Genomic DNA, 17329 nt, shown 5'->3' with positions numbered 1-17329 from the left:
CGTATGTTTTACTATACATGCTAATGCTTTTTTGTATGGTGTGTGCCCGACTCTGACAGATAGGAGCATCCTTCTGTCTGACAGAAACTGTCATTTTGACAGAGAGCAATTCATTTTTTTAAGTTCCAGGGTTGCCTGTCATGCAAGTTGATTCCATATTCCTTTTCTGTTTGCCATATTCCAATACTAATTGGAATCAATGGTCGAAGTTAAAAAAAACTTTGAACATCAAATTCAAAAAGACCAACCGAATGGAAGTTAAAGTGGGCTGAATTCAGGCCTACTTTGAATCGTACGATCGTACTTTGAATCAAAGTTTTTTTAACTTCGATCTCCCAAACTCCCCCAATTGCCTCCATACAGGTTGTAGGAGGTCCCCCATAGGCGAAAACAGCACTTTGGCAGCTTTTAGGTGGCAAATGGTCGAAGTTTTAAAGAGACAGTACTTCAAAAAAATTAAAATTTCGAAGTTTTTTCAAATTCGAATCGAAGTATGACTATTCCCTACTGGAAGTACACACAAAATAGCTCGAAATTCGAAGTTTTTCACATCAAAACTTCACCTCGACCTTTGATAAATCTGCCCCCTAATTCTATTTATGAATTTCTGATTCAGTTACCAGTGTTTCTAATGTGTATTTTTTATAAATTGCCCCATCTGGCTATTGGTGTGGAACATTTAAGACCACATGCTTGTGTGCTTTTTAAATGGGTTCTTCACCCAAAAACCGTTTGTGTGGGTTTTCTTTTATTACTTCTAAGCAACTTTCTTTTATACACTATTTAAAACTTACTAGTGGCTAAAAGTTATTTGTAAATGAATTTGCTACAGAAAGCAGTGTATGGTTGTTTTTACATTCTCTGCACTCCTTGCTCTAAAGCTCCCCATAGACGTGACGATTCCTTTGAATCCTTCAAAATTATCGTGCGGTTAGTGGGATTCGAACGATCGTACATCTTTCGATTTTTCGGCCAACATCTGTCTGGAAATTGATCGGCCAGGTCAAAAAATCTTTGTCGGTCCCAGTGCAATGTATCTATGTTTGCAGGGCCAAGCAGGCAGCTCCCCTTTGTTTTCCTGGCAAATTGGTCTTTTTAGTTGATGGTCAATTCATACGATCGTTCCGAGAAAATCGTGGTCTCATGATGAGGATCTGATCTTTTAAAAATCTCAACATCTATGGCCAGCTTTACTCCTGAAACAATGTAGCAAGCTGTCACCTGATATATGCCAGAAAGGCATGATCAATTACTATTTTCAATAGCAACTACATTTATAAAATTTTTTTTTTTTTAAATTCTACATTTTTATTGTACATTAGTTTATAACACAATTTCTTTTATTATCTTACAATGTTTTTTGAGTGGGACTCCTTTAAGTCTCTATGTTGAGCAGTGTTTGCTGGGAGCTGAAGGGTGTCCCTGTCTAGCAATCTGTAGCTGACAGCCAAGTAAAGAGACATCCTTGTTTAAGTACAGGTATGGGATCCATTATCCAGAAACCCGTTATCCAGAAAGCTCAGAATTCCCGAATGCCCATAGGCTCTGTTTTATCCAAATGTTTAAAAATGTTCATATTTTTATGTAACAATAAAACAGTAGCTTGTTCTTGATCTATTCTAAGATATAATGAAGCCTTATTGGAAGCAAAACCAGCCTATTGAGTGTATTTAGCGTTTACATTATTTTCTAGTAGACTTAAGGTATGAAGATACTAATTATGGAATGTTCCATTATCCGAAAACCCCAGGTCCCGAGCATTCTGGATAATAGGTCCCATATCTGTATAACATACACTGCCAATAAAAACTGTGTTCAACACACACGGCTCATACTGGTAGAGATACAAATGTACCATTCCATAAGCAATAAGACCAAATGCTGTGTCTGGGGCTGATTTATGGATATAGATGTTTAGTTGCGTAATTGCCAGCAGCAACCAATCAGCAATGTGTTTTGAAGAGTCTACTACAAGTTGTAAAATGAAGGCAAAGAGAATTTGTGTGGTTTAGAAAGAGGCTGTGAGGCTAGTTTGTTCAGATCATGATTACAGAACATTAACAAACATTCGTATGTATGGGTTATTAAAGGGGTTGTTCACCTCTAAATTAACTTTTACTAGAGTGATATTCTAAAACAATTTGCAATTGGTTTTTATTTGTGGTTTTTGAGTTAAGCTTTTTATTCAGCAGTTCTCCAGTTTGCAGTTTCAGCGTTCTGGTTCTGAGGGCTAAAATTCCCCAAGCGACCATGCATTGATGTGAATGAAAGACTGGATTATGAATAGGGCCTTAATAGAAATGAGTAATAAAAAGTAGCAATAGCAAATGTGTAGACTTACTTATGTGTATACTCAAGACACAACTAGAACACAACTTAGAAGCCTAAACAGACAGGAGTCCAATTTAACCTGTTCAACACACAAAGCTTCGCCCAGTTCAAGAAACCGAACAGACAAATTGTATGATAATTTCGGTCTATTCAGCCCACAGGAACAGGTTAGAGAACAGAAAGTTAGTTGTAATATTGGTGTGTAGGTGCATCTCAGGTCATTTTGCCTGGTCATGTACTTTCAGAAAGAGCCAGCACTTTAGGATGGAACTGCTTCTCCTACTCAATGTAACTAAATGTGTCTCAGTGGGACCTGGATTTTACGATTGAGTGTTGTTCTTAGATCTACCAGGCAGCTGTTATCTTGTGTTAGGGAGCTGCTATCTGGTTACCTTCCCATTTTTCTGTTGTTAGGCTGCTGGGGGGGAAGGGAGGGGGGGGGGTGATATCACTCCAACTTGCAGTGCAGCAGTGACTGAAGTTTATCAGAGCACAAGTCACATGACTTGGGGCAGCTGGGAAATTGACAATATGTCTAGCCCCATGTCAGATTTCAAAATTGAATATAAAAAAATCTGTTTGCTTTTTTGAGAAATGGATTTCAGTGCAGAAGTCTGCTGGAGCAGCACTATTAACTGATTCATTTTGAAAAATGTTTTTTTCCCATGACAGTATCCCTTTCATGTAACTGAATGTGTCTCGGTGGGACTTGACTTTTACTATTGAGTGCTGTTCTTAGATCTTCCAGGGAGCTGTTATCTTGTGTTAGGGAGCTGCTATCTGGTTACCTTCCCATTTTTCAGGTGGGGGGGGGGGAGAAAGGGTGATATCACTCCAACTTGCAGTAAAGAGTGGCTGAAGTTTATCAGAGCAAAGTCACATGACTGGGGGCAGCTGGGAAACAGACAATATGTCTAGCCCCATGTCAGATTTCAAAATGGAATATAACAAAATCTGTTTGCTCTTTTGAAAAACAGATTTCAGCGCAGAATTCTTCTTTTTCCATGACAGTATCCCTTTAAGGGCAGTACTATGGGGTGATTGGCAACATTTTCTTGCCTGCCGTATACACAGTTCTCGTGATTTGTGGGTCGAATTTCCCTCAATCCTAACCCACTCCGTCCCTTCTATTTATAGACCTGCTCCTGCCCTGTGATGTCATGAAAGAGGGCGGAGCAAGTTGCGTTTATTAATTTAGGGAATGGAAGCTGGCAGTGTGAGGTTGCTTGCGGCGAGAGCAGAAGGGAGCGATCCGCTTGGTAGTCTGCCCAAACCTGCCAAACCCGCGGGTTTTGGGTTTTCCCTTTATCACTCTCCAGTTCCCCTGACAAGTAGACAAAATGCTCTTTTACCCCTCATTTGTCCTGACTGGTAATCGCCTGGACCCTGCCAGTGCAGTTGATATAATCTATCTAATATGCAATGTTTTGTCCCAGGTGATTATTTACTCTAAAGGTCACTCCCTATGTTGTCAGGTTTCACATAAAAGTGCCACAGTATGCAGCATTTCCTACCCATTATATTTCACTGTTGTTTACTATAAAACTGAATTACTGAAGGTAAAAATTAGATACGTAACGAGTCTCATTCTTGCAACTGTGTTGCTGACCGTACCTTTATAAGAAAAAGAGTCATTGTATATGTAGAAGTCGGTCACTGCTCTCAAATTAATAGTAGTTGTTTATTTAGCCGGCTTCCTTTTAGATTAAATGTTCATTGGAATGAAATAATAAATAAAAGGGAAGTGACTCAGTCGAAACTTTCATCCTGCCTATTCATAGTGTTGTTCTTGAGTTTAGGTCAGACCTTAAATGAACTCTGTTTATCACTAGGCAATCTGGAACCCCTTGGCACAGTTACTGAAACAGCCACCAAAGAAAGCCGTGTAACTTATGTGCTGCATATTAATATCTTGCTTGTACAGTACAATGCAATGTTTGCCTTTTTGTTAAAGGAACAGGTATAACAAAAAATGAGTGTTTTAAAGAACTGAAAATATCATGTGGTGTTGCCCTGCTCTTGTAAAACTGATCTGTTTGCTTCAGAAACACTATTATAGTTCATATAAACAAGCTGCTGTGTAGCAATGGCAAAAATTGAAAAAAAAATCTGGCACAGGATTAATAATGGATAACAGATAACACCATTATATTATGTTCTACAGAGCTTATCTGCTGTCTGCCGTGTAACTTGAGCCTTTGAAAGACTGCCCCCATGGCTACACAGTAGCTTGTTTATATAAACTATAGTAGTACTTATCTGTTATCTACTGTGTATCCTGTGCTTGAATGGCTGCCCCCATGGCTACACAGTAGCTTGTTTATATAAACTATAGTAGTACTTATCTGTTATCTACTGTGTATCCTGTGCTTGAATGGCTGCCCCCATGGCTACACAGTAGCTTGTTTATATAAACTATAGTAGTGTTTCTGAAGCAAACACACCAGTTTTACTAGTGCAGAGAAACAAACAATTTCATTTTTTGATGTTACTGGTCCTTAAAGCTTCTGTCACTGAAAGTGCTTCCCTAATATAAAATAACTAATATTTTCTTAATTTTATTATTTTTTGTGTTCAGACAAAAAACAAAGTGTAAAAGGAGCAGTCAGCACGACTTCTTACACCTTTTTCTTTTTAAGTTGTAGTGCAGTCCCCAGTGGCCACTTATCACCGGTCAATATTGAAGAAATTGTAATTGAACAGCACCACTCAATCTTTTTAAGATAAAAATGCCTTTATTGCAGCCTGAAGGCTGTTCAATTACAATTTCAGACAAAAAAACAAAACCTAACTTTCAAAGTTGTATTTAAACTTAGCATTTTGGGAGCTGCTATCTGGTTACGTTCCCATTGTTCTGTTGTTAGACTGCTGGCGGGGGGGGGGGTTGATATCACTCCAACTTGCAGTAAAGAGTGACTGAAGTTTATCAGAGCACAAGTCAGATGACCAGGGGCAGCTGGGAAATTGACAAAATGTCTAGCCCCATGTCAGATTTCAAAATTGAATATAAAAAAATCTGTTTGCTCTTTTGAGAAATGGATTTCAGTGCAGAATTCTGCTGGAGCAGCACTATTAACTGATTCATTTTGAAAAAAAAAATTTTTTCCATGACAGTATCCCTTTAAAGGGATACTGTTATGGGAGAAAATGTTTTTGACAAAACACATCAGTTAATTGTACAACTACCAGTTTGCAGTGCCTAGCACTGTTTTTATTAATTTCTGCAAATGCTTAGCCTCATCATATAAACCTGTTACATAGATTTGCCTGATCTGTCTTCGTGTGTGTACCAAAGCAAATAGTCCTTTTTTTAGTAGAGCTGTGGTACCCCATCACGACTTCTGAAGGCTCTATAAGGCTTGTTTCGTGGTTTAACCTGTTTTTGGCTTTAAAATTCAATAAGGAGGTATTTTTAGCTCAGCTGGTATAAATACAGTCAAGCAACCCTGATATCCCATGTGCTCAGTACTTGGTTACCTTCTTTGGCATTAGACATGTAGTCTTGTATCGCTGTTCAGCTGCATCTCCGCTTTAAGCACATTGCTGTTCATGTTGTTCCACTATAAACTCATGTGCAGTGAATAAAAATTAGTACTTTATTTTATTTACAGTTGTTTGGCAGGAGATTATTAACTTTGCCAAAACTTATTTTCTAGGTGCCTGCGGAAAAAAAGTATTTCCTGGTACTCGTTAGATCGTGTCTAAGTCCTTTCTGATATGTGGGGGAAAACAGTTGGGTGTTCTAAGGGAAAGACTTGGCATCAAAACTGGAACAGTTCATGAAAGTGCAAAGCTTTTCCAGCAGTAGAGGCCAAAACACCCCATGTGCCACTGGCCTAAAGCTTATAGGTTGGGTGCTTAGTGTTTAAAGGAGAACTAAAGCCTAGCTGAAGAAGTAGCTGGATATGTTGTACATGATATTTTGTGCTTCTGTACCAGCCCAAGGCAACCACAGCCCTTTGGCAGTAAAGAGCTGTGTCTCCAAAGATGCCCCTGTAGCTCCCCATCTTCTTTTCTGCTGATTCACTGCACATGCTCTGTGCTGCTGTCACTTACTGAACTTAGGGACCCACTCACAATATACAGTACACATAGACTAGAAATGTCACAATATAAGGCTGATTAATAATTAATACAGATAATTACTACATGGCAGCACAGAAACCGGTGCAATTAGCATCAGAATTTAATAATCGGCAAACCTGTAGCATCAGCTTATATTACAGCCAGGGAAGCTCATTTTCTGCTGGATAATTAGTGACGAGCCCTAAGCTTAGCTTCTCAACAGCCAATCAGAGCCCACTGAGCATGTGAGTGTCACAGACACTTTCCAAGATGGTGACCCCCTGTGACAAGTTTGAAGTCCTGGATCATTGCTGCTATTGACAAGCTCAAACTTTAGGCTGGTGCAGTAAGTTCAGAATATAAAAGATGGCATTTTTAGGGCTTAGTTCTCCTTTAAGTAGCCCAAGTGCTCCCACTTATTTGTGTAAACCTGTCGGTTTGTTAAAAAAAAACAAAAAAAGTAAATGGAGCTAAAAAAACAAAACAAAAAAACATGAAAGGTAAAGTGACAATAGAATCTATTTACATTGAATTTCTGCAGAACTGTGTGGCCTTGGAAGTGTCAGCCATTGTTGTGTATTTTTTTTTTTTTTTAATAGATCAGGATTTTGGTTTAAACTTAGAACAGCTTGAATTTGGGGAAAGTCTTAGTATATTTACCAATTACTGCCAACTTTGGTTGTCAAATTATTTCATAATTTCTGGGAGGTCTTGTGCCTAAAGCAGGCATGGTTGTTAGTGAAACATATACTGAAAGCAGTTTTCAATTAGGGCTGTGTTTTGACATTCGGTTCGTTGCTAGAACATCAGTATGTCCAGTCCAGTGTCTCATTTCTTCTTTTTGCCAATTGGCTATTCCAAACTCTTGCACTGGAAGCAGTGGATGTTTAGGAAGCAGATTGATTTAAAGAAATGTCGTTCCAGTTCTTCTTTAAAGGGGTTGTTCACCTTTAAATTAACTTTTAGTATGATTTAGAGAGGGGTGTTCTGAGACAATTTGCAATTGTTTTCTTTTTTAATTTGTGGTTTTTGATGTATTTAACAGTTTATTTGGCAGTTTGCTATTTAGGCATTTCAGGTATCTGGTCGCTATGGTCCAAATTACCATAGTAACCATGCACTGATTCGAATAAGAGACTAGAATAGGAATTTGAATGAGCGTTTCTGAAAAAAGATGAGTAAAAGTTTTGATAACAATACATTTGTAGCCTTACAGAATATTTGTTTTTTTAGATGTGGTCATTTGAAAGTTGGAAAGAGTTAGAAGGCAAACAATTAAAAAAAAAAATACTATAACAAATAATAAAGTCCAGTTGGAAAGATGCTTAGAATTAGCCATTCTATAACCGACAAAGTTAACTTAAAGGTGAACCTCCCCTTTCCGATTCACCATGGAATTTATATTACAGGGCAATACTGTTTGGCTGCCTGGGATTAAAAGAACTGTAATCAAGTTTCTATTGGATTATTGTGGAATTAATGTAACCTGAATGCATTTTGTTATAAAGTGCAAAGAAGTGAGAGATTTACCTTTCATTGATCTTTGTGATTCACCAGACAGAGCTTGGCATAGTTGGCCAGGGGGAAACTTCTCTGCTGTCAAGTTGTATTTATGGGGCCATGTTTATTGAAGAATGTATAACAGTGAACTGCTTTTACTCTTTGATGAATATTCCCCCAAAATATGTCTAGAGTTCCCTCATTAACTGAGCAAGCTGTGTCTGAACTGACTTACAGAACGGCTAGTGGGAAACTATTGGTTTAGATTAATTTCATTCAATTTCAGAAAATCTGTAGTAATATAAACTAAGAAAATATATTTGTGGTGTACCGAGTAAAAAGCCTTATAAAGGTGTGTTGCCCCTTTAAGCATATGTGCTTTTCAATCTGTTCAGTCATTTATGTGAATCCTTTAAACGATGTAGTTCTCATAGCAGAATGAGGCTAATACAACGTCTAACATTCTCTTAAAGGAGAAGGAAAGGCTAAAACTAAGTAAGCTTTATCAGAAAGGTCTATATAGATACACCAGTAAACCCTCAAAGTAATGCTGCTCTGAGTCCTCTGTCAAAAGAAACACCACAATTCTTTCCTTCTATTGTGTACTCATGCACTTCTGTATCAGACTTCCTGTTTTCAGCTTAAACCTCCAGGGCTAGGGCTTGAGCATGCTCAGTTTGCTCCTCTCTCCCTCCTCCCCCCCTGCTGTAATCTGAGCCCAGAGCTATGAGTGAGCAGGGAGAGACGTCACACCAAGCAAATATGGCAGCTGTATCCTAAACAAACAGAACAGGTCAAGAGCTGGTTACTTGGGAATGTAAAGTATTCTGCAGAATAAATGTAGTGTTATATCTTGTACTATTGTGGCTAATCTGTTGGCAATAAACTGCTTTTGTAGCTTTCCTTCTCCTTTAGGGTAGGGACACACTGGGAGATTTAGTCGCCTGGTGACTAATCGCAGCGACTTTTCTCCCCGAATGCCTCCCCTCACTCTGCGCCTGGATAAAATGAAAAGTCGCCGGCGCTAATCACACACGGCGATTCGTTTTCCGAAATCGCACGAAGTTGCCTCACGAGGAAACTTCGGGCGACTTCGGAAAACAAATCGCCGCGTGTGATTAGCGCAGGCGATTTTTCATTTTATCCAGGCGCAGAGTGAGGGGAGGCATTCGGGGAAGATTGGTCGTGGAAAGTCGCGGCGATTAGTCGCCAGGCGACTAAATCTCCCCAAATCGCCCAGTGTGTCCCTACCCTTAATAGTTATGGTTCCTCATGCACAGTCTGGGCTTCTGTATTATACTGTATAATACTCTGTATTCTAGTGAATTTTCTGTATGTGCCACTCAGGCTGGGTAAACTTCTACATTCCCTGTGGTACTTCCTACATGTTTGTTTGTTGTTTGACTTTTGCTTCTGTAGCAATTGCAGATGTAATTTAACACCTTAAATTTTGACAGTTATTTAGCAATATGAATATACACATGCACAGATATTTTGTGTTTCAATGTATGAGCTTGCATGCAATGTAACATCTAACTCTAAAGCTCCCCATAGACGTGACGATTCTTCTTTGGTGAACGACCGATTTCGTTGCAATCCGTCAAATTATTGTGCGGTTAGTGGAATTCGAACGATCGTTCATCTTACGATTTTTCGGCCGACATCTGTCAGAAAATTGATCGGCCAGATTTAAAACTCTTTATTGGTCCCAGTGCAATCTATCTATGTTTGCAGGGAGCTACTCTTCAGTTTGCTGGCAATATCGCCTGAAATGGTCTTTTTAGTTGATGGACACATCGGATATTTAAACGATCATTTTGAGGTAATCGTGACCTGACGATAACGATTGCATCTTTTAAAAATCTTTACAACTATGGGCAGCTTTACATGTACAATGGGATTTTTCCTCTAAGAGATGTGAATGCTGATCAGGGCTGCTGCAGTTTTATCCCGTCGCTACTTGTGTTGGGAGGGGCTCTCTAGTTTCCTTGCCAACCATGAACTGGCTGCTGGCAGCTGTGTTTAGTCAGCTGTGTGCCTGGTGGAATTATGGGTATTTCTGCTGCTGAGACAGCACAGCTGACTTTTTATTTTTAGAGACCTAGGCAGGAGACTAACCCTGCCCATAGATACTGGCCCTCCATTGGATACCTGTAAAGCAATCTGCACCAATTAGTTAAGGAAATCATTCCTCCGAAATTCAAAAGGGATTGTTTTATGCGAGAAAGTTCACTGGTAGTTTTATTTGGTCTGCACTGTTTGTCTGCACTGGACAGCACACGCTAGTGTCAACTGATGCACAACACAAACGCCAACACTTCATTTATCCAATGAAAAAACAGTGCTGTGAAATGGTTTCAAAAACCAGCCCCTGTCATCATCCGGCACTGTGTAAACATGGGTCATTTTGTTGTACAGGTATGGGATCCATTATCCAGAAAGTTCAATTACGGAAAGTCCATCTCCCATAGACCTTATTTTCCAAATAAGTTTCCTTTTTTTCTCTGTAATACAAGTGTTTTTTGTACTTGCTACAAACTAAGATATAATTAAAGGGGTTGTTCACCTTCCATCACTTTTTTTTTTTAGTTCAGTTGGTTTTAAATAGTTTACCAGAAATAGTATTTTTCAATCACTTTCTATGTGTGACTGTTTTTCTAACATTGAAGTGTAAAATTTCATTTTTTTCACCTTCTAAAGCAGATGAGGGGGGGGGGGGGGGCAGTCACCGACCCTGTAAACTGTTCTAAATTGATACATTTAGTTGATACATTTCTTATCAGTCCCTACTGAGCAGAATACCTGAGTTACATTAAAAGGGGGTGGTTCACCTTTAGGGTTAGGGCACCCCCGGGAGTTTTAGTCGGCCGGTGACTAATCGCCTCTTATTTGGGGCAACTAATCTCCCCGAACTGCTTCCCCATGTCTTCTGTCTGCTTCAATGAAATAACGCCTGTGCCAATGCACTCGCAGCACTTCGATTTCCGAAGTCGCCCGAAGTTTACTCGTGAACCTGAATCTCCAGGTGTGAACTTACCCTTAAGGTAACTTTAGTATGTTAAGAATGGCCAATTCTAAGCAACTTTTCAAATGGTCTTCATTATTTTTTTTTTATATATAGTTTTATAATGATTTGCCTTATATTCTGACTGCAGCTTTCAACGGGGCATGACTGACCCCTTCTAAAACCAAATGCTCTGTAAGGCTACAAATGTTTTGTTGTTTCTACTTTTTATCACTCATCTTTATATTCAGACCTCTCCTATTCATATTCCAGTCTCTTATTCAAATCAGTGCATGGTTGCTAGGGTAACTTGAACCCTAGCAACCAGATTGCTTAAATTGCAAACTGGACAGCTGCTGAATAAAAAGCTAAATAACGCAAAAACCACAAATAATAAAAAATGAAAACCAATTACACATTGTCTCAGAATATCACTCTACATCCTACTAATGGTGATCTCAAAGGTGAACAACCCCTTCAAAGGCAGCTGTTAGAATTGATACAATAGTTGCTAATACTCCAGAGATGCTGCTGAGAAATGGATCAACTCAATGTTGTAAAATTGTAACAGTCTGCTCCTGATTTACTGAGCTGGTTTACTCAAACACCAGACAGGAGCATTTAACTTTACACTTAGATTTTGAAAAAAACATTAAACAAAATAAAAAAAAAAAGGAATGTATGTAATTGAAAAAAGTCTATTTCTGGGAAACGATTGAACTGAGAAAGTGTTTGAAAGGTGAACAACTGGGAGCAGTTTGTGATTTTCTAGTAGACTTGAGGTATGAAGATCCAAATTAAAGGGGTTGTTCACCTTCCAAACACATTTTTCAATTCAGTTATTTTCAGATTGTTCCCCAGAAATAGACATTTTTTCAGTTACTTTCCATTATTTATTTTTTACAGTTTTTCTAAAATCTAAGTTTACAGTTGAATGTCCGTGTCTGAGTCTGGCAGCTCAGTTATTCAGGTACCATAGACGTAACGATTAAAGATGTTTCCAAGAAAGATCATTTGTTTCAATACACACGTATAGAACTGAATCGTCAGATATACATATAGAAACAATAAAATTCTACCTGTATCTGACGATTCAGCACTAACAATGGCCGATGTTTGGGTCCCTTCAAAGGAGCCCGATCAAAATTTTCCGTCCAGCCCAATTGACGAGCCGACTGATATCCAAGTCTTCTGCCGATATTTGTCAGCTCTTTTCCCCCACCATACACGCACCGAATAGCGTACAAAAATTTGTTATCTGTATGTCTATGACCACCTAACAGCTGCCTTTAAAGGAGAAGGAAAGGCTAAAACTAAGTAAGCTTTATCAGAAAGGTCTATATAAATACACCAGTAAATCCTCAAAGTAATGCTGCTCTGAGTCCTCTGTCAAAACAAACACATTTCTTTCCTTCTATTGTGTACTCATGGGCTTCTGTATCAGACTTCCTTTTCAGCTTAAACCTCCTGGGCTTGGGCTTGAGCATGCTCAGTCTGCTCCTCTCCCTGCTGTAAATGAGCAGGGAGAGACTCAGGCTGGAAGTGATGTCACACCAAGCTTATATGGCAGCAGCTGCTATCCTAAACAAACAGAGACTGTCTAGAGCCGTTTATTCAGGTATAGAAATCATTCTGCAGAATAAATATAGTGTTCTAGCTTGCACTATTGTGGCTAATCTATTGGAAATAAACTGTCTTGGAGCTTTCCTTCTCCTTTAGGGTAGGGACACACTGGGCGATTTGGGGAGATTTAGTCGCCTGGCGACTAATCGCCGCGACTTTCCACGACCAATCTTCCCCGAATGCCTCCCCTCACTCTGCGCCTGGATAAAATGAAAAATCGCCTGCACTAATCACACGATTTGTTTTCCGAAGTCGCCCGAAGTTTCCTCGTGAGGCAACTTCGGGCGATTTCGGAAAACGAATCGCCGTGTGTGATTAGCGCCGGCGACTTTTCATTTTATCCAGGCGCAGAGTGAGGGGAGGCATTCGGGGAGAAAAGTCGCTGCGATTAGTCGCCAGGCGACTAAATCTCCCCAAATCGCCCAGTGTGTCCCTACCCTTAATGAAACCCAGAGATTCTGCTCCGCAGGGACAAAGATAGGAAATGTATCAACTAAATGTATCAATTTAGAAAAGTTTACAGCGACCCCCCCCCCTCCCAGGGCTGCTTTAGAAGGTGAAAAATGACACTATACAATTCAATATTAGAACAGTCACACATAGAAAATAGAAAGTAATTGGAAAAAATTATTTCTGGTGATCTATCTGAAACCATCTAGTTATTTGAAGGTGAACATCCCCTTTAAGGAAAACCCCAGGTCCTGCACATTCTGAATAACAGGTCCCATACCTGTACAGTGTACTGCAGGATCAAGGCAGCAGGTGAACACCTGTGTGGTCGGAAAGACATTGTTTAAATTTCCATACTAATTGTCACAGTAACTGACCCGCAGTCTTACTAGTGTTTCTGGTTACTACTACCTGGGGCCAATTCTTCCTCTTTGTTCTTTATCCTTGGTGGTGAAAAGTGCTTCACTTTATTCACCAAAAATGCTAATGGGCAAGTCCACTAGTCTCCGCTTATGCCATTTAGCTTCAAAATCTTAATTGTAGAGCTACAACCTTTTGTATCCTAATTGTGTTGCCATCAGAGACCTGAAATGTGCTGTCCTTTTCTTTCTTCTCTAACAATTGTGTTGCATAGTTAACTCGTTGTCTACCCTCTGGCTTGTGTTTTGTTGCTTTCCAGCCTCTGTCTGCAGTGTAACTGAGTAACAGGGAGGATTCGGCACAACTTCTACTTGCTCCCTTCTCCTCGTCATGTTACAATACATGTACTGATGAGTGGAACCTCTCACTGGCAAGCTAATATGCATACGCAATTCACTGATTCAAGCAGGATGTCTGAGCATCCATCTTCCAGGGAAACTAACACCAACAATTAAATATAAGTGCAGGTAACTTCAAGTTTAAACTTACTAAATCACTAACATCTTTTCTTTTCTTTATCTTTTTATATCCTGTATTTGCAACATGGTGGGGAGGATAGGTCCAGGCACAGTGGGGCTCATTTATAAACACTGGGTAAATTTGCACCTGGGCAGTAACCCATAGGTGATTAGCTTTTTACACAGACCCTTAAAGGGGTTGTTTGCAATTTAAAGGAGAAGAAAACCCTCCCCCCCCTCCCCTGTGTTGCTTCCCCTCCCTTCTCCCCCCTGGCCTACCTGTTCCGCTGGGCAAATGCCCCTAACTTGTTACTTACCCTTCTGCGCAGGTCCAGTCTACGGAGTTCACCGACGCCATCTTCTTCCAAGCGATCATCTTCCTGCTTTAACTGGCATTTTGGCATGCGCCAAAAGTCACGAAGTTTTCCGATTTCACTTCGTGACTTTTGGCGCATGCGCAGTAGATCCGTACTGGCGAAATGCTCCTACTGCGCATGCGCCGGTCAAAGCAGGAAGAAGATCGATTGGAAGAAGATGGCGTCGGTGAACTCCGTAGACTGGACCTGCGCAGAAGGGTAAGTAACAAGTTAGGGCCATTTGCCCAGCGGGACAGGTAGGCCAGGGGGGAGGAGGGAGGGGAAGCAACACAGGGGAGGAGGGGGGAGGGGTTTTGCGCCGACTGGGTTTCCTTCTCCTTTAAGCAATCTAGTTGCTAGGGTCTAAATTACCCTAGCAACCATGCATTGGTTTTAAAAAGAAACTGGAATATAAATAGTAGAGTATGAATAAAAAGATGAGTAATAAAAATAGCAATAACACTACGTGTAACCTTACAGAGCATTTGCTTTTTAGAAGGGGTCAGCGACGCTCATTTGAAAGCTGCAAAGAGTCAGAAGAAAAAGAGAAATAACTATAAAACTATAAAAAAGAAATAATGAAGATCAATTGAAAAGTTGCTTAGAATTGGCTGTTCCATAATATATAAAAAGTTACCTTAAAGGTGAACCACCCCTTTTAAATTGCAGATTGTCTCAGAATTTCACTCTCTACATCATACTAAAAGTTATCTCAAAGGTGAACAACCCCTTTAAACGCTCAAAGCTATCATCCGTTGGTTGTCATGGGTTACTGCCCAGGTGCAAATTTGCCCAGTGTTTATAAATGACCCCCAATATGTCTTGAAACATTTGCTATGAAAAAATGCACTTGTTTAATTGCGTTTTGTGATGTATCTTTGACACTAAAGCTTTCCCAGAACTACAACAACCTGTATGCCACCCCTAGTATCTTCAAAGGGGACGTGTCTCATGTGTGAGATGTAGTTCTGCAACAGCTTACAACTGTCCTTGTTCTAAAGCTGGAAGAATCAGTGTTCATTTCCACTCCTGATAATGACAATGTAGAACATTTAGTTCTGTAAAATGCTAATGAATTAAAGGGACAGGACTTAAAAAGTCATTATTATTATTGATATGGGTCCGATTCTAATTTTCATTAGTGTTTATTTGCTTTTCCAGATTTAAATGCCTTCTGACCATTCAGTCTCCAGGCCATTTGGAGATGTATGTTCCTGTACCTATCTTACTATTTCTTCTACATACTGCTTGTATAAAAACATTCTACAATGCAGCAATATTTTGATGATACTCTGCATTTACTGAATTATGAGTGTGTGAATCTGCCTCTTCCAACTCATTGTGGCAGAATATATATTTATTATACAAGTTACTAATTTATCAAATATGACTAATCATGTGAATTTCTGCTTGCCTTTCACAAAACTCTTCATGTTTACTGTTCAGCGCTTGTGCATTGCCATTATTTTTCTCTTTCAGGTGAGTGTGTTTCTATTAAATGTCCATATAGAATATATACCATTTTCCTGATGGAATCCACTAGTGCCCAATGTCTGCTGCTTGTACCTTTCCTGTTTAATGTTGGGTAGTACTGGAAACATGTGGTTCCTTCAGTTGGGAACTGATTCTAAGCTCTAGACCGCTCGGCTTTTTGGAAATATTCTGCTGCTGAAATTCCTGCTGGTTGATATTTATTCTTTGCTTTATAGCACTATAATTATTCAGTCTCTTCTCGAGTGTTCCCAATCTAGGGGTATGCCTGTATAAAGCAATATCTTGCATGATGGGGATGTTACCCATGTGGTCCATGTACTTTTCAACCATTTTTTACTCCTTGCACATATTAACGTCTGCCCTAAAAACATTTTGCATATACAGGTGACGTTGCGCTAGCGTACACTAATTTGCATATGGCGGGAAGTTAAAGTTGAATGGACGTATATGTTGCAGCAAATACATTACACTACACAAGCCCAGGGAACCTTAATAAAATAAAATAGAGTTGTTATATTGCCCTACACATGAGCCCAGTGTGTAGTTTATGTGCCATATGTTAGGAACTGTAGGGAGGAAGCTGGTTACCCCAAAAAAATTATGCTCTTTTGCAGCCTATCACCCTGAAAAAGGAAAAGATGCCAGCGTTTTTTGGGAATTAGAAAAATGTTCAACTATTGTTTAGGAAGTCCTATCTACTCTATTGCACTTCACCTGGTCTGAGGTGGTGAAGGCAAGTCTGGCGCAAGAGGTAACGTTCAGTAAAATCCGCATCTTAGTGAATTTGTGTAGTTACGTCCATTCGACCTTGCGTTAGGGAGCGAAGTACCACTAGAGTATATCTCCTTTGCTAGCGAAGTTACGCCGACGCCCGTTAGTAAATCGGCGAAGTACCGAAATGACGTCACACTGGCGAATTTTGGTTGTAAAAACAGATTCTGCCCTGTTCATGATGTCAGTGACTTCCGTTGTATCCACCTGTCATAACACCCCGTGGATTTTGGTCTGAAATTCACACAACTTTGTTTGTACATGTATGTATTATCTCTCCAAAATCCACCACAGATGCACAGAGCATTGAAGTCTATGACTTAAATTAACTATAAGACTGGCATAACGCCTAATAGCAGCTAAACAAGGGCTCCATGGCTTCTTCCAGATGTTTGCAGTCAAGTCACAATATGTTAATTTTCAGCCAGTCTGTACTTAAGAGGGGGGGTGTATTCTTGCTGCCCATATGGCTCAACTGTCAAATATGCTGCTATTAAATGACCAGTAACACCCCCCCCCCAAATAGCTATAATGATAGCCAAGGCTTACTTCCCCTTGGTTTTTTTCAATTCTTCAGCTTGAATTTGACGTGAAAGTGCCCCAAAGGGAGAATGGTGGCTTGAATTCCTCTTTGAGCTGAACCGGAAGTCGGCTTAGATAACCTAAGCTTTTTTGGCATCTGCAGCTTAAATGTATGTTTCTATTACTTCAGACAACTTTGGGGGTAATAATGTGAGCATATATTTAAGCTGCAGACATTGATAATAAAAAAAGCTTAGGTGCTTTAGGTTGAAATTCAAGCTTGCTGCTGCTGCATTTTCGCCTTTCTCCTATGGGGCACTTTGAAAGTCAAATTC

At 39.7% G+C, this 17329-nt stretch overlaps 1 protein-coding gene across 5 annotated transcripts in view; it reads left to right on the top strand.

Annotated features, from left to right (window-relative positions):
- LOC108696938 (dual specificity tyrosine-phosphorylation-regulated kinase 1B) overlaps positions 1-17329 on the top strand; it is a 59037-nt gene that overhangs the window by 19202 nt on the left and 22506 nt on the right. For 2 of the 5 annotated variants that reach the window (XM_018226645.2, XM_018226646.2), the window contains exon 2: positions 13653-13860. The exons of the other annotated variants lie outside the window; for them this stretch is intronic. The gene's annotated coding sequence lies outside the window, so the exon portion shown is untranslated. The remainder of the gene's footprint in view (positions 1-13652; positions 13861-17329) is intronic. 5 annotated transcript variants of the gene reach the window in all.

Source organism: Xenopus laevis, chromosome 7L, assembly GCF_017654675.1.
Source record: "Xenopus laevis strain J_2021 chromosome 7L, Xenopus_laevis_v10.1, whole genome shotgun sequence".
NCBI classification, from domain to species: Eukaryota; Metazoa; Chordata; class Amphibia; order Anura; family Pipidae; genus Xenopus; species Xenopus laevis.
This window is presented reverse-complemented; position numbering and strand designations above follow the sequence as displayed.